General features: G+C 37.1%; 1 protein-coding gene across 1 annotated transcript in view; it reads left to right on the top strand.

Moving 5' to 3' along the window:
- The first annotated feature begins 10919 nt into the window (after positions 1-10919).
- The window catches only part of ripor1 (RHO family interacting cell polarization regulator 1), a 92596-nt gene continuing 83738 nt past the window's right edge, over positions 10920-19777 (top strand). Inside the window, exon 1 of the mRNA XM_053623170.1 lies at positions 10920-11079. The gene's annotated coding sequence lies outside the window, so the exon portion shown is untranslated. The remainder of the gene's footprint in view (positions 11080-19777) is intronic.

The following is a 19777-nucleotide window of genomic DNA, read 5'->3' on the forward strand; positions in this document are numbered from 1 at the left end:
CACTCCTACTCCTGCCCCTCCCTACTCAAGCACACGTTCGCTGAGAAGAAAATGGTTATGAAACTTAACTTGTACTAAATCAGCACCACCGAAAAGCATGTAGAAACCTCATTAAAACCTTTCCATGAAATCATCCACAAGAGTAAATCACTCCGTAATCAAATGACAGTTGACTCGGTGGTTGTATCTGAAGACCTTTTTTAAATAAAAGAATAAAAAATGGAAATATAAATATTTGCCCCTGTAATTGTATCATGTGTTCTTTATCAAGTTTTGTTTCGTTTTTGTTTTTCAGTGTACATAGGACTGTGTTTTAAAATTCTTCATGTAGCCTTTTAACAGTTTTTTTTTTCCTTTTCTCACCTGGTTATAAACGATTTTCCTGATTACAGTGTTGTCATTTGCATGCTGTCAAGTCCAAGTACGCATGAGACACAAAGCAGTTAGATTTCTGAACAGGTTCTCTTTAACCACATTTGGAATTTCTGTCATTTTTGACATCTGTTGAATTTTGATATTAATAATTCCACATACAGTAGCACCTCTGTATACATTGCTGAGCCAGGATGTGAGTACTAATAGTAGTGGGGGTGGTTATATCTTGTGATGCACAATATAATCATCACACACTTTATACAAAGGTATACTCTGTTATTTTGCAACTTGCTGAAGAAAACCTAGAAACCTTTTAAGACCTTAGAATTAATAAGGTTCTAGCTGAATCCTAAAGGAGTTATAGATGTTATTTAGACACCACTGAATATATGTGACCTGTTTTTACAGACATATAGACAATATAATGTTTAAAAAAAAGTATCTGCTGTGACATTATTGACCATCAAAGCTTTACGTCTCTATTTTAGATTTTATTTCTAACAGCTCATTCACAGGGACTTGACGCTCACATAATGTAAGGCTAGTAATGAATAGATTTATCTCACATTTATGGAAGGAGTCACTGGTATCATTGTTTTTTAAAGGTCAGTAGGTTTTCTTTACATTTTGCACTTTCTCATGACAAGCTTGGATTATTGTCTTATTAACTGTGAGTGAGAGAGAATATATATATATATATATATATATATATATATATATATATATATATATATATATATATATATATGAAGACTGGTGAGGAAACAACTGTTATTAGAAATTAGAACATAACAGGAATTCTTCCATGACAGTTAAAGTAACTATAATGAATCATGATACATCATTCATTATAAAATTAATAAATGTTATATAATTGTTGGCAAAGTTGTTGTGGTATATCACTTCAGGACATGCTGTTATTGGAGTTGTCACATCACACTATGCTGGGGTTGATTTATTTCCTATAACAGCATGCCCCCAGGTGTTTTATTCTTTGCATACTGTAATAGATGCTATCAGTTGATCAGAGCATTGAATTGCAGCATTGAATAAAATCAATCTTTCTTTTGAATAAAGAATAGACATTTTTATTGTCAGTCACATAGCTCAGATGAAACAAATAATGGATTCAAGCAGGGATCTGTGTGTTCGGTTCTAACAGTGACGAGACTTTCTACTGACAGATCAGTCAACAGATAAGCAAGATAAGCCATCACAAACAACCAGACAGCACTACAGTCAAGTCCAAATTAACTTTTTCTGGTAACCAGCTGTCTTTTGAAAATTCAGGTCTTCTAGAAATAAAAAACAATAATCTTAAATGTATTTGCACCATCAGATGGTTGTAACTTTAAAAAGTTGCTTAAGTGAGGCTGTCCCAAACATCTTGAATGCACATGTTGGCAGAATTTCACTGAAGGCTTTAGCGGATGCCTTCAACCCAATCAATCTTTACATAAGAGGAGTAAAAGGGTTACATAAACCACACTCCCCAGATCTGAGCTAGATGTAGGAAATAGTATTTTTGAGTAAGTTACATGAGTGTTTCTTGAGAAACGGTGGAACACCTGCTGCAATGTTTCAACGACTTTTTTTGGAATAAGGAGAGCCGTTGCTGTAAAAACAGGCACTAAAGTAAACCACTGAAGTGAAGTGTGGGAGTTTTAATAGAAACCTGCGCAGGTTGTGAGGGATGTGATGTGGAATGTTGTACAGGATTCCTCAGCTGGGCTGTGTGTGTGTGTGTGTGTGTGTGTGCATGTGAGTAATGCAGTCAGAGCGGTCGGTGCATCCTAGGGCGCCACATTCTCTCAGCTCTCCCACATCTCCTCAGCATGTTACCAGACTCGACCCGCCGGCTCATCGGCCAGTCATCTGCCTACCGAACATTCCTCAGGCTTAAAGCTTAAAGAAAACACCCAGAAAAAAAGAATAATAAGGAAGGTATAATTGGCCTTCATGAGGCTACTTCCCTTCCTCTGCTTTCCTGAACTTACAAAAGTGGTCAGATGATTCTGAGTCACAAAAAGACACAAAGCACCGAAATCCCAGAAGAGCTATGGTCACAATCTGTGACGGGAAATGTCTAATTAGGCATGATGACAATTTCAATGGAGATGTGTTTTAACACAATCATGTATGGTCTTACTGAACATCTCAGGAGTAAGACACTGAAATAATGGGAAAGCTGCCTTTGGTTTTATGCTGGGAAGCACTTCCCCATGATGTTCAGCTGTTCCTCTCCATTATTTAAAAACTAGCTTGATACAATATGATTAAAGTCATTATGATGATCTTCACTTCTCATTTACGTTTATTTATCCTTCATACAACATTTACGTGTTATGTCCTTTTTTATGTTGTTAAAGTTATTTACGTTTTCCACTGTTTATCCAGTTATCTTTCTTAAGCACAGGCTGTACTGTATGGAGGTTACAGCTATAAGTTATAAGTAATTCATTTTACTACTTAAAAGCATCTTAGTTATGAAAATATATTCATTATGACTTAAATCAGTTGGAGGAATGGTGCTGGATTCCAGTGATGAGTAATAACTGAGCTGCTGAGTTTCTGTGTCACCTGTGACAAGGTGAAACTTTGGCTAGATTAGAGGCCAGTGAGCACACTGCAGAATAACCCAAACCTACTGAGGACCTGAACTCACCAAGAAGTGTCTGTGAGAAAGAAATCAGTGACAAGATATGAAACCAGATCAGCTGCTTCCACATTCATAGAATTATCATGAGTAAAACATAAATGCACAAATCATTTTACAAATGATAAATAATGTGCTTGCATGAATCAAACTCCTCATAATTAAAGACGCAGAGCTACGATCAGTTGGCTTTTGTTCTAGTGAATTTGATTACACATGAACTCAGGAGAGATACTGGAGATACTCGGGGATCTTCTGAAATCCGAGAGCCTGGATCAGTACACGATACGGCCTGTCTCTGGTTTCCATAGTTACTTATCTAAAACAGCCACACTTTGTTCTGATGTTGTGTGTGTGTGTGTGTGTGTGTGTGTGTGTATGTGTGTACCTGTACTGATGGTGTTATTTTACGAATTAAATATAGTAAGATATATTACAATGTTAAAGGAATTCATTTTTGAGATCCATTATGCTAGTCCTCACTCCCTCTCTCTCTCTCCATCTCTCTCCCTCTCTCTCTCTCTCTCTCTCTCTCTCCCCCCTCTCTTTCTCTCCCCATCTCCCTCTCCCCCCCAGCTGACTTTTAACCCACGTCTGCCATCTAGTGCACAAAAAGTTTCAACAATTCATTCAGCCTTCCCAATAATATGGAGTTCTATGCAGTGTCTTAGAAACACTAAACCTGTAATCTCAAGTTTGTCTTTGATATTTTTGTGTTTATTGCATCAGTGTATCAGTAGATAATGGCACAATTTAAAAATTAAAAACAAAAATGAAATGTACCATATTGTGCAAAATTCTTAAGTACATGTAAAGAAAACCTGCGAAGCAAAGATGCTTTCAAAAAAAAAAAAAGAACAGAGAGGTTTTGTGTCAAATAAATCACTATAAATAACAGTAAACAGTGTAAAAAAAAAAAAGTAATCAATTCAATATTTGATGTGATCACGTTTTGCATTTAAAACTATACTTCTCTTTGTACATTCCCTTAGGTCAAGTAATTTTATAAGGGAACTGGCTGATGTTGGAGAATCTGGTACAGTTGTTCTGCAGACTTTGTCCGTCTCATTTTCTTCTGCTTTTCAGATAATCCCAGACAGTCTTCATTTATGTTTTTAAAAGTGATATATTAGGATGCCTTGGCATGAGCATGGCCACGTCATAACCCCAGAATTATTGTCCGTGTGGAGCTTCAAGTGGGTTTCCTCTGGATTCTCTGGTTTCCTTCCACCTCCCAGAAACATGCCAGTGGGTGGACTGGCTATGCTAAATTGCCCCTAGGTTTGAATCCCTAGGTGTGAGTGTGTGTGCTTGGTGCTTTGCGATGAACTGCCATCCCCTCCAGGGTGTGTTCCCACCTTGCATCCACTATTCCTAGGATAAACTCTGGATCCACCACTACCAGGACCAGGATAAAACAGTTACTGAAGAGGAATGAATGATGAGCTCACCTATTACTTAATATTCTCCTTTCTTTAATGACATGAAAAATTAAAAAACCTACAAATAGTATTTCAGAACTGATACAAAAGCAAGATGAGCTTTTGTAAAAATAAAAAAAGGCAGAAACGTTTAGTTCAGCAGAAATGTTCAATAAAAATGAAACTTGAAAAAGCAATATGAAATTATATAAAAACACACAACAGTGTACCAAAATTTGCTAAACTTTTAAAGGCAAGGAGTGATCATATTTATTTATTTCTTTATCTATCTATCTATCTATCTATCTATCTATCTATCTATCTATCCTTTACATAACCAAGAAGATCCCATTAAGATATCACAATCTCTTCTTCCAGGGAGACCTGGTCAAGACGGCAGCACAAAGTTTCTCACAGATAATCACAGAAAACAATACACTTAGAAAACAATTAATAAGAGTAAAATCAAGAAAATAACAATAAAATATTGTTTTGATTTAGTTATTTACTTTATTTACTTTACTATGTACTGCACTTTATATTTAAAAAAAATACTTGCAGAACCTGCTTTAGTATATTACAAAAATATATTACATTACAAACAGTAGTTTAAGGCTACTGTACCCGAGTTGCTTTATGAACATTGTCTGAGAACCTTGCTGAGATCCTCAATAGGCATGAACTTCAACAGGCTTCAAAAGGCCTGATCCTCGATAAATGTTAATAGATGCAGTTGTGTACTAACATACAGCATAAAAAACTGGGCTCACAGATTTGTGACTGCACCAGATGCTCTGCACCACTCTATATTTCCACAGAATTGGAGTAACACCAACAACCCTGAGAACACAAGATAAAACTGCGTTTTAACTGTGTGTGGAAGTGATCTGGAGTTTTTCCACCATTGCAATTACTACTGTATCTTCCAGAAGAGGGCCAGCCTAGAATATATGGTTGTGGCTACCTTCATTTAACGTATTAAGATATCACCATGCCTGTGGGTTACAGATGATAATGTGGATACAACAGGTACTTCTGTCCAATTCAAAACTGATTAGACACAAAGTAAAACCTTTTTTGCGTTACTCTTACATCGTATTACCTGTCAGAGAAAAACAGCAGGAGATTGGGTTTTATTTAAGAATTAAATGCTGACATTAGTTAGAAGTGAACATAATTGCTTGTTGCACTGCATTTCACTTCCCTAAGGGCTTTCTACTTGTGCCACAGAGAAATTAATTTTGCAGACCACTTAAGGCTAGCATTTAGCAGGATATCTGATGAAGAGTGGTAACCAGCACTCAATAAACAAAATACTCTGTGAGTGGTTTAGACTCTAAGTGTGGCACAGATTTAACAGCCTTACCAGACTCGACGCAACTCAAAAGTGCTGTTAATTCAGTCAGGCATGTTAAGATTACAGAAAGTTGTAAAACATCTTTGTCGAGTGGGAACCTCCCAAGCAGTACTGTCCAATCTTGTCCACAATGGGGCCGGTGCGGCTGCAGACTTTCGTTCCAACAAATCAGGAACCACACATGACAAATGATTAGGCCAAGATCAACTGATTAAACAGGTGGAATCAGGTATGGCTCCTGATTGTTTGGTATGAAGACCTGTAGTCATATTAGCCTACTTTGTGAATAAGACTAACCAACACTGCTCTAGAGCAGTGGTGTCCAATCTTATCTGCAAAGGGTTGGTGTGGGTGGAGGTTTTCATTCCAACCAAGCAGAAGTCACATGGAGTCTATTGAAAGCCAAGATCAAGTGATTAAACAAGTGGAATCAGTTGTTCAAAAAGATTCATCTGGATCAGAATAATCTGGATTTGAAAATCCCATGTTTTATGATCCACGATTAAATTATCCATCTTACTTTTGTGTTGTTTTTCAAAGCAACATTGTATTGGATCACCCTGATCCAGATACAAACTTTTCAAGATGACCAAATCCAGATTACTAGTGCTTTAAATCGGACTACATATCGCAGTGTAGGCTATTAGCTCTGTAAAGAACAGCAGGTAGATTAGCCAGCATGGGGTCACTTTAAGTGTTTTTTATTTGGAGAGACAGAAAACAGCACAATAAAACCATACAAACATCCCCTTCCTTTTTCAGTTTCTTTTAACCAGTCCCACGCCTCATCTGACCCACAACAAATAAATACAAACAAACAAATATACATTATTCATGAATGCACTAAAATGAATCTGTGAAATGTCTCAATGTCCAGTATAAAAAATAAGTATGTTCAGAGTTGTTCATGTGTGGAGAGCAATAAGGGATGCAGTTGTTAGAAACTACTTTTGACTGGTTCATCGCTGATGATTGTGTCATTGTAATTAATATACAGTGACAAATGACAGTTAAAATGAAATATATTATTTTTGTTTGATATTGACAGCTGTTTGAGGAATTATTTATGGGGACAAAATCTTCTTTTTTTTTTTTTTACTTTACGGTACGGAAATTCTTAATTAGTAGCTTAATGTATACTTTATCCACTTTATCACTGTAATGGTTAAACAAATCAAGCGTAAAATATAAATACATGTATATACTACATGATACCAATGTTGTATTATTTGGCCAGTTAAAATTTTTATTACATTTTGTTCCTGAAATCCAAAAAATAGATTTGCTCTTTGAGGACCAATAAATTATCTATCTATCTATCTATCTATCTATCTATCTATATTTCTTTCTATCTTCTTTCTTTCTTTCTATCTACCTACCTACCTACCTACCTACCTACCTACCTATCTATCTATCCTCCCTGAATACACACTTCTGCTGGGATCAGGATAATCCTGATTTTTTTTGGATAACAGGTAAACAAATCCTACTGAAATGTTTTGAACAACACATACTGGAGATTTGATCCTGATCAAAAGCAAGACTGGATTACATGATCTAATCTGAATTCAGAATCCTTTTTTTCTTTCAAACAACCTGTTTTCATGATTAGATCCAATCCGATAGTCGAAATCCGATCAGATTACATCTGAACAAGTGGGCCCAGGTGTGGCTCCTGCTTGATTGGAATGAAAACCTCCACCCACATTGCAAGCCAGGTGAACATCTCCCAGGATGGAAAAATGGCCACATGCTAACTGAAGGAAGGATCTACAATGCTGGACACAGGACAGAAGGAAACTGGGCTAATGTGTTGGGACCCCTGTTTATTGGAAGTCTCGTTTGACAATACCACATTTCAACACCAGAGGTCACCACCCCAGAACAATGGTGCTAATTAAGTTCCTTATTATCCACTGAGTGTCCTCACATTGTATATAGCTATGCATATGGTCACCAAGTGTGAATGAGGTTCATTCATTCAGTAACTGCTGGCTAGTAACAGGGCCATCAGTTTTAGTATAACACGCAATATTAATAGTGCACTACAGATCAACTAGTTCCCCAGTGACAATAAACTACTTGTACTAAAAGTACACAAAGTACACATTTGAGATGCCTTTCTCCTTCCTCCTCTGTTGTAAGATTTCCACTACACCTGCACAAGTCCAGTCCTCGGTGATAAATCTTAAGTGAGCCCTGATCCACTCATCTGGTACTCGTAGTTAGGCTTACAGCAAAGCTATCATTTTGCATCCTCCCTTATCACTGCTAGCCAAACAAATGTCACGCTCTCTTGTTCTCGGGTTCCTTCTACATGCACCTCAACTGAGTCATAAGCACATTAGACTAACTGAAGAGCTTCCTCTGTTTACCAAGCTGTAGTGTTTCACCCAAACAGCACAAAGTAAACCGTCAAGTGTATTATGGGGGGGGGGGGGGGTGCGGCTGTAGATAAGCTAAGGTGCATCATATCCAAAGCAATCCCCCAAAGTCATTTCCCAACTTACTAGCCCCTTTCACCCTTTCATACGGGTTTTCCTGTTAATGTTCTGCCAATTCACTGGGACAGGGTCATGCGTTAATGTGAGCCAGAGTTGAAAAGTTGATTTGGCAATTTTTCCGGGACAAGACCTAGTAAACCTGCTTGTAATGTCATTACATTTTAGGATGCGTTTGTCCGGCGATTTGCTTCAGGGTATAAATTTTTAAATGCAACCCAAACAAAAGCTAGTGAATCAGCAAAAACACTTCATTTCAGCTTCCAGAAAAAGGCTAGCAATTGATTTTGAGACTAAGGAACGTCTAGCAGTCAGAGAAACATTACTATTCAGGACTATGTGTCAAATTTACCAAGACAATTAAAGACCACAGGATTATGAAATGACAAGTTTGATAACACAGTTGAACAGTGTCATGATTATCCAGAGTTGATTCTGACACAAATTAGAGAGGGAATACAAGTAAGAATGAAAGGGAAAGTCGTTGAAGGGAAGGAAGATGGAATGAGAGAGGAAGGATATATATAAAAAAAAAGTGAAAAGGTTGGCCCTTGGATATATCCCCCCCCCCCCCCCCCCAATTTCCTCTTGTACTGTCTGTAATGTCTAACAGCGTGTTGTGGGAGAACAGTAATACAATTTCAAAATGGATAATAAAGCTAGTAAGAGCACATGTTCTGACTGTCTTGACCACAATTGTAGATAAAAAAAAAAAAGAGTGGACCTAAACAAGTCATCCTTTTTTTCCCCAGGAAGATGTTTCCCCTGCAATTTTCTCTCTTATATCTTAGAAATAAATAAGTATATTGCTTATTTCACTTTAAAGATACCTGTATGCAAGACTACTGTATTGATTCATCAATTCACTGCATCACATCAGCTTCACAGTAGGTGCACACTCTACATCACATCACACAGGATGGTATTTGTGGTAATGGACATTATGAATCACTTATTCTATTTTTAACCATCCTGTTCAATCGAATTCAGCCCTGCATAGTTTATTTGATTTATTTTAATGCGCATGTGGGGTTAAACCCTGGTCCGAAGGCCTGCAATGCATTATTTTGATCTTCAGTATCATGAAATGATATACAAATGCATTTGTATATCATCATATACAATATAATGATATACAAATGCATTTGTATATCATCATATACAATATATATATATATATATATATATATATAATCATCTTATCTTTGCACTTGATCGTGTCCTGATTCACAAACCCTACTCATTATTTTTTGGTTAATGTCTTTGTTTGCTTAGATTAAGTCTTATCTGTTTTCATATGATTTTGATGGGTGTCAGTCTGTTGTTTCGTGTTTATTTGTATTCAACATTCTGATGAAGTGTGGTGTATTTTTTGCCCTCATTTAGCCTGTTTTGTTGATAACCGAGTCCATGTTTGTTCTGTGCTAATAAAAGAGCAAGTGCATTGTTTTTACACTGCTTCCTGGTCAAGCTTTTTCCTTATCGACCACACAATACACATGGCATTTAGCTGGTCTCTCAGGTTGGTTAAACCAGGATCATGTGAGGACCAGCAAACCTTTTGCTCACTTTTTTATTTATTTATTTATTTATTTTTTAAATCAGGGAAGTTGCATTTATATAACAGCCTATTTGTAGACTATACAGGAACACACCACCATGTGTGGATATATTATATATATTTAATTACTAATACATAATGTATAATCATCTTTTCTTTGATATTCAGTGTTTAAGGAGCACACACAAACAATGGTAAAAAAAAAAGCAACTATAGCAATAAATTACTCAAGAGTTAATGAGTACAAAATAGTCAGTAAGAGTTCAAAAGTTCTTTTTTTGATCTGTAAAACTGTAAGAAGTGTTTAATTACTGAAGGTGCTAACCACTAGGCCTATAGCCTATCTGTTCATGTTGATATTGAATTATACAATAGATTTACATGCATCCAGGGTCAAAAAACACTTTAATGTGCTGATAATTTAAATTGTAGCATTACCTTTTCTCCCCAGTGTCACAAACGACTCGTTAAATGATCGGTTGTAAAGGATTCATTCTAAACTGCTCCTTTCAGAAAATATACTCTGCTCTGATTGGTCAGATGTCCCAGTCTGTTGTGATTGGTCTACCGCTGTCAGCGAGCAGCCATTGAAGACCAGAGGTGGGTTTTTTTTGTTACAAACCTATGTAGGTTTGTACAGGAAGTACGCCTAGAACTACTAACGACTCGTTTCAGCTGTTCAGAATCGGTTTCTTCTTTTGGGAGTCAATAACTCCTGAGCTTTGTATTTGAAACTTTGCAGATGTTTTTACATTCACAAACAGTTATATAACACACTACATGAAAGGTAATATTTGAAAAAGCATAATAGGTGCACTTTAACAAACCACACTGCACTCTGCTCTCTTTCTTTAACCACAGACAGACATGAGGTTTTGTCAGTGTCCGGACATTCAGACCCACAGAAAATTTCATTAGTGCACAGTGTTGATGTTTCATTATGAGGAACCTCCCGCCTCTGCTGTACACACGGGGGAGAGAAAAGAGAAGTGGAGAGGAGTGAAGAGGCGGAACAGCACGTGCACACACACGCGCACACACGCGCACACACACGCACACACACGCACACACACACACTTATTTCAGGCGTGACAGCACTCTTCAGCTTTCCGCTAACATTTCTGTCGCTTACTTACTAATGACCTTTGAACCTATTTTCAGACCGTTAGCAACGACTTTTGGGGAGGACCACATTCATTATTAAGAAGGTAGGATTTATTTACTTTTATTTAAAAGCGTGTGCTCTTCTGTTCAAGGACAAATGTGTACATATATATATATATATATATATATATATTTTTTTTTAATCAAACTAAAATATACCCACTTGCTGTTGTTGCTTCTCTCGTTAAGAATACCCAGCGGCTCTAGTGTAAGTTGGTGAAACCCCGCACACTGCAGCATGTCAGTATAGTTTGCAGAGTTCCCGCTGGAGCTGGGAGGGGGGATCCTGAGCCAGTCTGGGATCTTCCCATCAGATGAAGGATGATACTGGCTCATATCCAGTAGCTTATACACTCTCTCTCTTCATCCTAGCATTCTGACAAGGTGTGAGGTTACAGACTCTACACTGTAAAATCCCCAGTACAGAATGAACAGCTACAGGGTCATGTTAACACGTCACCGTAACAATATTGTCTAAATAACAGCAGATGAGTCTAGCTGTGGGGACATATTAACGTGTACGGTCTTCAATTAGTTATGAATGACAAATAGTCTCATACAATGATAAATGAATAAACTCTTACAATGTGTAATTACCACATATACAGAGTGTCCCAAAAGTCTCCATGTATAGGGGACTATGTTTGCCAGCACCATGTTGGTTGTACCTTCATCAGTGGACGTTCGTGGATGTCCACGTCTCTGTTGGTCCGCAACACTTCCAGTTTTTTTGAATGTGTTGATAAGTTTGGAGTCAGTGTCGTTGGTAATGTGCTTGCCATGCTTCCTATTCAAGTCCATCACGGCCTTGTGACAGCTTCCAGATCCAGAATGATTTCAGTACACGCTTCTTTTGTCAAAGGCTATCTGAAAAAACAAACAAAAAGATATATATTATAAACTAAGTACGAACATTTTTGGAAGGCATTTTTCTAAAAAGTGTTCATTTCCCTTGTAGTGTTGAATTAATACTCGCAACACTGATCCAGTAACAGTGCTGATACTGGCCTAAAACACAGGATTGGTATTGGATCAAAATTTCAATCCAATATATTTGATTTTAAATTCTATTATTTTATATGATCATATTTTATGCTGTGAGTGTGTGATATGTTAACTGGCATGACAGATCTTGCTATGTGGACATAGGACGCAATGTAAAGCCGTCATGCCTCTGATAATGTGACTAATTTTCCAAAAGACGCTGGCAGAGAGTTGGTTTGGTTACTGAGAGGATGTCACTATCAGGAATCACCGATACCCAAAGATCTGTTATAGAAATTTTTTTTTATTAAAAATAGAAAACATGGGATTAGTGCATATCTTAGCCTATAGTGTAATGCAAAATAAATCTTATGAATATCTTATTCAGATTAAGTCACAAATTAATGCCAGATCAGGGTTCTTGCTCACATTGTAAAGTTTTTTTTTTTTTTTAGATTACACTGTGTAAAAAGGGCATGACATATTAAATGATGTACAGTTTCAAAAGTTTTTGACTTGTCCTTGCAGGGGAACCTGAACGTATTCATCAGATAATCATTTTATGAGAGTTCATTAGTAAAAGAGAGTCAAAACCAGAACCATATAAGCATATTGATTCACAAAGTCAGATGCAGAAAGGGCAGGAGATGATTAGGAGATGGCAAAAGTAACTTTTGACATTATCAATGAAACATCTATTGCTGATAGCCTTGGTTATGCCACAGCAGGATATGTTATCTTTCTATTCATTTTATGGGGTGCTCCTGTATTTTCTGTGTGTTGGTGGGAAGAGTGTTATCTCCTAACCCTATCAGCTACATTATACTTAATGGTGCACTTCCATTAGTTTTATCCAGTATACAGAGAATTAGAGATAGTAAGATCCACTGTACAACATGATATTGAATTTTGAACACATTGATAATTTCAGTGCTAACATAGTGGGAGTTGAATACAGGCATGTCATAGGTTATTTTGTCTGACGTTTCAGGTCGAAGGTCAATGACCTCTGATAGCTCTCTGAATATTTAAAACAGTCAACACCATTTATAGCTCCCCGAGTTGAGCCTTTTGACCTTGAGGATAAGTGCTGGAGGATAAGTAGATAAATAAAATCAGATGCTATATTCTGCAATGTAAAATGGTGCATCATAAAACTCCAGGGTGAGGTTTTCCACTTTTAATATTTATTTCTGGATGATGATGATGTGTTTTTAAGGTCCCAGTTTTGGAATTTGGAAGGGTCCCACTTTGGAAGGTGTATAACCACTTTGGGACCAGGATGTCTGATTTTTGTTGTAACTGGCTCACTGGCTAAAACAGAAGAAAACCATGGCATGGATGATATTTGGCTAATGCATGCTGGGGACTGTAGGGAAAAAGCACTGGCAATCAGTGATGGGTCTTCTGGTTGTGCAGGTCAGGGTATGCACAGGTATATGAGCCTGGTAGCTGTGGGGGCCCAAACATAAATAGCAGCAACATTCCACAGGACAGTATACGCTTACCACAGTGCTGTTTTTCACCAAGTATGTGTTTTAAAAATAGTTAATCCCAATTAAGTAATTTCATTAATAGGTTAGGCCAGTTGTTTTGGTCATTTCATTGACTGTAAGCTGTATGACTATGATTTAATGTGCTCTGCTAGTATCCTAATTATTCCCTTATTGTAGGAAATGAAACTAAAACTGGTGAACGAACATGTTGTAGAAACCCATTTTGCAGTATTTAAGTTATAGTATATACACGTTTTAGATTATTAAATAGTAATATTGATTGTAGAGGCTTTTGTACCACATGCATGTTTGTTGGCACACATCACATTTGTTGGATTAAGGGCACAGTCCAAAAGCTTTGCACTGCTGTCGGCCATATTTACATGCAAATATGAATCCATTTTGCTTGAAGATTCCAGATTAACCTAAAATTAGCAAGATCATACAATGAACTGTATAAGCAGAGAGGGGTGGCATTTGTTATCAACAAAACATAATAAAAATAAGTGTGTGAGTCCTGTCAAAGTGTAGCTAATGTTAGCTCAGCATGTTAAAATGTTAACTAGTTATCAATCATCAGGCTTGTGTTTTTTGATTAGCCATTAATGTCAGTCATGTGAGAATACCAGCCAAACACAACCCAAATGTACATCTTCAGCAAGAAGAATTTCTGTCCTGTATAATTCTGCTACTGAATAATAGTTGGAAAACTTTTCAACTATCAATAAAGTCAAAATTCAAAAGTTTACATTATTATTCTTAACAGAATATTACACAGTTTATCCACCCTGCTTGACTGAATAGAAATGTCATTTGGATTGGCCTCTACTGGTTTACTGTTCACTATTTAGGTGTGTACTTGTATGTTTTTTGTATGTCAGTTGGAGTTATTAGTTGAATTATTAATGGGCTATTACGGTGCACATATAAACATAGTTAAGAAGAAAAGCCGTTATTGTCTCATATGCTGAAATTATTTTCTTTGCATATCCTAGCTGCTCTTTGAGTCTCTCTACATTACTACTGGAACATTTAGAAACTTAACATAAATAATGCAACATTGGTGAAGTCCATATTCAATATGCAGCGTTCAGAAAAGAGATGCTACATGATGTCCTTTTAAAATGATTCTGTTCCAGTTCGCTCCTCCTGGAGGAAATGTAACTGTCATGTGTGTGGCTTTGGTATGTGTGTAGGTGTGTGTAGTACAAGTGCACCTCCTCCCAAACATAAGCTAAGGAGATAAGAGATGACCATGGGCTAAGAATGTGTAAAGTAAACACTACTGTGTGCACTCACGTGATGTTTTGGTGGTACGTATTCTTTCAGTTATTTACATTCCTAGCAGTTCAGTCTGAATGCTCATGCATGGTATGTGAAATAACACTGGTCAAGGGTGAGGAATTGGTTAAGAAATAATGTGAAGTCAACTGTGATTGTTTTTAATAAGGTGTTGTTGGCTGTGCTTCATGAAACTACTGTGTATTCATTGATAAGAGCAGTAGGTTCTGTGAAAGAGAGCAGATGTAGGTCCTGTGCACTATTCAAACATACCAGATGGAAGTTGTTTAGCAAATGGCACTTGCCTTTTCCTGGGATATGTCATGGTCACCTTTCTTCCTGCATCCTTGGTATGAATGTATAGAACATTTATGACACATTTGGCAGACACCCTTATCCAGAGTGACTTACATTTATCTCATTTATACAACTGGGCAGTTGTAGGTTAAGGGCCTTGTTCAAGGGGCCAACAGTGACACAGCTTGGCAGTGCTGGGATTTGAACTCATGACCTTCTGATCAGTAGTGTCACATCTTAACCACTGAGCTACTACTGCCCCCTTACTTACTACTCCTTACCTGTAGAAACCTATAAGCCCACAGCACCTTGGTCATAATATGAAGCACAGAACTGACCTCCATTTGTCCTCTCTGTGGTTAACTAAAGCCAATGATTTACTCTTTCTGTGATAGTAAAGAAGCTTAGACATCTCAATTTATATGCAACTGATTTTGCTCAGCTCAGTGACCCTGAAAACGTATTGCTTGTTTTCTGCTGTCCATCAGTTTGTCTTTCTCACACTTTCTTGTTTTTACTGGCCTGTTTGTTTTCTCTTTCCCCTGCTGTCATTTTATCTGTGATTCACTCTTCTGCCATGACACTTTTTGTCTGCCAAACACACACACACACACACACACACACACACACACACACACACACACAGAGTTAGAGGGGAATTTGGCAGGTCTGCCCTCATTGTGTGAGGAATGAGAGATGGGGCTTTCGGTTCTGGAGAAGGCAGAGGGGAAAAGGTCTAGTACTGCAGATGTTCTGGGTGAAGAAGGTGGTGAACCAGATTAGGAGGCTCTTCTTCCTGCTTGATAAAAGGGCAAACGGCCAAAATCAGTAGGATGGTGGTAGTGCTGCTGAGAGATTGTGTTTTTGTGTGTTATAACTGGAGATAGAGCTTATAAGAGTTATCTTAAAAGAGTTGTTTTATCATTTCTGCTCTGCTGTTCATAAACTGTACCATGTGAACAAAATGCACAGTTATATGCATACTTGGATGATACTCATGCAGAAGTTCTCAGGATGCACCAGAACTTTCTTTGTAGCGTATTGCATTCCATAATGCAATTTTATTTTCAAAACAAATGTCAATGTGATTATAATTGCCTGTGGTCTCTGGGTGGCATCTCTGCCCTGTCAATCAAAATGACACTAGTCCATTATGAGTTTCAGTGAAGATGTGATTGGCAACCCTGTGACTTTGAATGAGCAGGAGTTTCAAGTTCCTGTAGTATTTGATTTCACAGAAACCCTCAAGCTCCATGAGAAATAGCCAACATTATTGTAGACTTAATACTCAGTAACACTTGCTCTGGAGTCATGTGTGTATTAGCCCAAACCCTGCCCAGTTGATAGATTTCCTGCAATAGGGAAGACATAACTAGAAAGTGGGATGGTTTAATAGAAAATGTTTGTGTGTGGGGGGGGGGGGGGGGGGTGTTGGTGATGACTAAGGTGATTGAGGTATAATCTGCATCCACAAATGAATTGGAATGACAAGCAGTCATATTATTGTGATTAATGTGATCAACTGATTAATGCATAAAACAATACTACTATGAGGAATAATATGTAGTATACAGTATGCCATTTCAACCATTGATATGCCTTCTAGGGCTGCAATCAATGATTATTTTCATAATCGATTAGTTGGCTGATTATTTTTTCAGTTACTCGAATGGGGGGGAATTTCAGTACAATTTTTTTCATTTATTTAAAATAAAATCCACAAACTGAGTGTTACAAAGATAAACTTAAGACTAAACCTTTACACAATTGTTTGTCCAATTATATAAGACTAAAAAGAATCCAATACACACAGACACATTATTCATTTAGGACTGTAATTTAACTCTGTGCTTTTTTTTTCCATCTATAGAAAATAATACATAAATACTCATAATACTTATAATATAAACCAATATATATATATATATATATATATCATCCATCCATCCATCCATGGATCCATGGATGGATATATATATACTTAATATTATATATCTTAAAAAGCAATTCTACAGTCCTAGCAATCCCTGGTTGATTGGTGGAACCTGTCATTCCCCAGGGATTGGTACAAATGCCAGATTCAATTACATATTATTGTTGGTGTGACATTTAATTTGACTCTCTGAATTATCTTTTGTTTATTTTATCCATCAATGCGACACTTGAACTTGTCTACCACTCACAGGTTTTTGCAAATTTTCATTTCATTTGTAAATAAATGTAAAATAAATCCATCAATGAACGATCGTCAGCTCAGCTAACGTGATATTTGTGAATGCACACGAATAACCAAATTGATTAATTTTAAAACATCTCATTTGTATATATTTTGATACATTTAACAATATATATATATATATATATATATATATAATTTTTTAAAAACATTTTAAACACTTTCCTATGGACTCCCTGCAATTACACCACTGACCACTAGAGGTCAACAGAAATAGTGCACTAGATGGTAGAGTACACAGTGCATAGTGTAAGTGTATAGTCATTTGGGACACAACTTTAGTATTTACTCTCCAAAGTGTGTTTTCGGAACAGAAGTAATGCAGTGAGTAAATGTACAGCGCGCAGAGCAACTAATTGATAATGAGATTTTCATAATCAATTATTATCGATCTTATCGATTAGTTGTTGCAGCTCTAATGCCTCCATCTCCTCCCAAATGATTCCACCTCTTCTGTTAGTACATATGCACTGAGAGCTGCCTATTACAGAAAAGGGGCAACACTGAGTAGCTCAGGGTCAGAGGTGGGTAGAGTAGACAAACATTTTACTCAAGTGCAAGTAAAACTACTTATAAAAATTGTTAATCAAGTAACAGTAACAGTAGTAATGTTAATAATTACTTATTCTAATTAATTATTCTTTAAGAGAAATAAAGTATACAATGAGAACACTACTCAAGTAGCAAGTTACTAGTTACTTGCGATCTCATTAAAATGAAGGGAAAATCCTGAATCTTAGACTACATGGAGAACTGTAAGTCACATCTCTCCTTTAAAGTCTGTCTGTTCTGTTTATATGATATAAAACCTGGGTTCAAGATGAAGCAGCATATCCCAGTCCTGTGATTGGTACAGTAACACAGAACCTGTCATTTTCAACACAAAATATCTCTCTCTCTCTCTCTCTCTCTCACACACACACACACACACACACACACACACACACACACCAAAAAACATACATTTTCCCAACGGTTGACTGTCTTAACATGTTAACAACACAAAGTTATCAGCATGTGCATTTAAACAAGACAACAGAGAACAAAAGAACAGACTGTAGAACAGAACAGAAGAGAACGCGTGTGTGTGTGTGTGTGTGTGTGTGTGTGCGCGTGCGCGCGCGAATGTGGGTGTCCTGAATCCCTCGACACATTCGCTTCTTCCCCCTCTCCAGGACTGAGCTGCTAAAAAAAGTGAGCGGTTGTTGCATCCGCATTCAGACCACTGCAGCATATCACGAGACTCACGACCTCATTATACGTGATATAAACAAATTATTAAAACTAAACATGTTCACTAACATTTAACAGTAACGGAGGAACACCACCAAATGCAGCGAAGTAAAAGTACATTTCGGTGATTAAAAATGAACTTGAGTAAGTGTATAAGCATGGCCAGTTAAACCTACTCTTGAAACTAAAAATTTTTTCTTCAAAATGTTACTCGAGTAAATGTAATGAAGTAAATGTAGCGCGTTACTACCCACTTCTGCTCAGGGTGGAGCAAAAATGTAAATAGGAACCCGAAACGGATCCAGTCAAATCATTATGGAAGGATTTTAAAGAAATACATTTAAAATAAATCCATCAATGAACGATCGTCAACTCAGCTAACATGATATTTGTGAATAACCAAACTGATTCCTTTTAAAACATCTCATTTGAATATGATTTGATACATTGAACAAAAAAATATATAATATTATTTAAACATTTTTCAAACTTTCCACAGACCCCCTGCAATTACACCACTGACCATTGTAAGTGTACGTCATTTGGGATACAACTTTAGTATATACTCTCCGAAGCGTGTTTTCGGAACAGAAGTAACTTAGTGTGTGTGTGTATATATATGTGTATATGTATAGTTTGTGCTTATGTCTATACATATTATGTATAGGGATTAATAAAGTATTATCTTATCTTATCTTATCTTATGTGAGTTTTGCCCAAATTGTTTCCACAAAATTAGAAGCACAGAATTGTATAGTACATCTTTGTCTGCTGTAGAATTAAGATTTCCTTCATTGGAACTGAACTGCTCCAGCATGCCAATGCTCCTGTGAACAAAGCAAGCTCCGTAAAGTCACGGTTAGCCAAGGTTGGTGTGGAAGAACATGAATGTGGCCTGCACGGAGCCTTTACAACTCTACTGAACACCTTTGGGATGAATTGGAATGCCGACTATGCACCAGGCCTCCTCACCTGACATCAGTGCCTGACCTCACTAATGCTCTTGTGGCTGAATGGGCATAAATTTCCACAGCCATGTTCCAAAAGTTAATGGAAAGCCTTCCAAAAAGACTGGAGGCTGCTACAGTGGCAAAGGGGCAACCAACTTTGGAATGGGATGTTCAACAAGTATATGGGAACAGTGGTCTTAGTGACTTCATAGGCCAAATTCTCAGCAAGTTAATATATTCAATTCAATTCAATTTGTATAGCGCA

Source organism: Ictalurus furcatus, chromosome 4, assembly GCF_023375685.1.
Source record: "Ictalurus furcatus strain D&B chromosome 4, Billie_1.0, whole genome shotgun sequence".
NCBI classification, from domain to species: domain Eukaryota; kingdom Metazoa; phylum Chordata; class Actinopteri; order Siluriformes; family Ictaluridae; genus Ictalurus; species Ictalurus furcatus.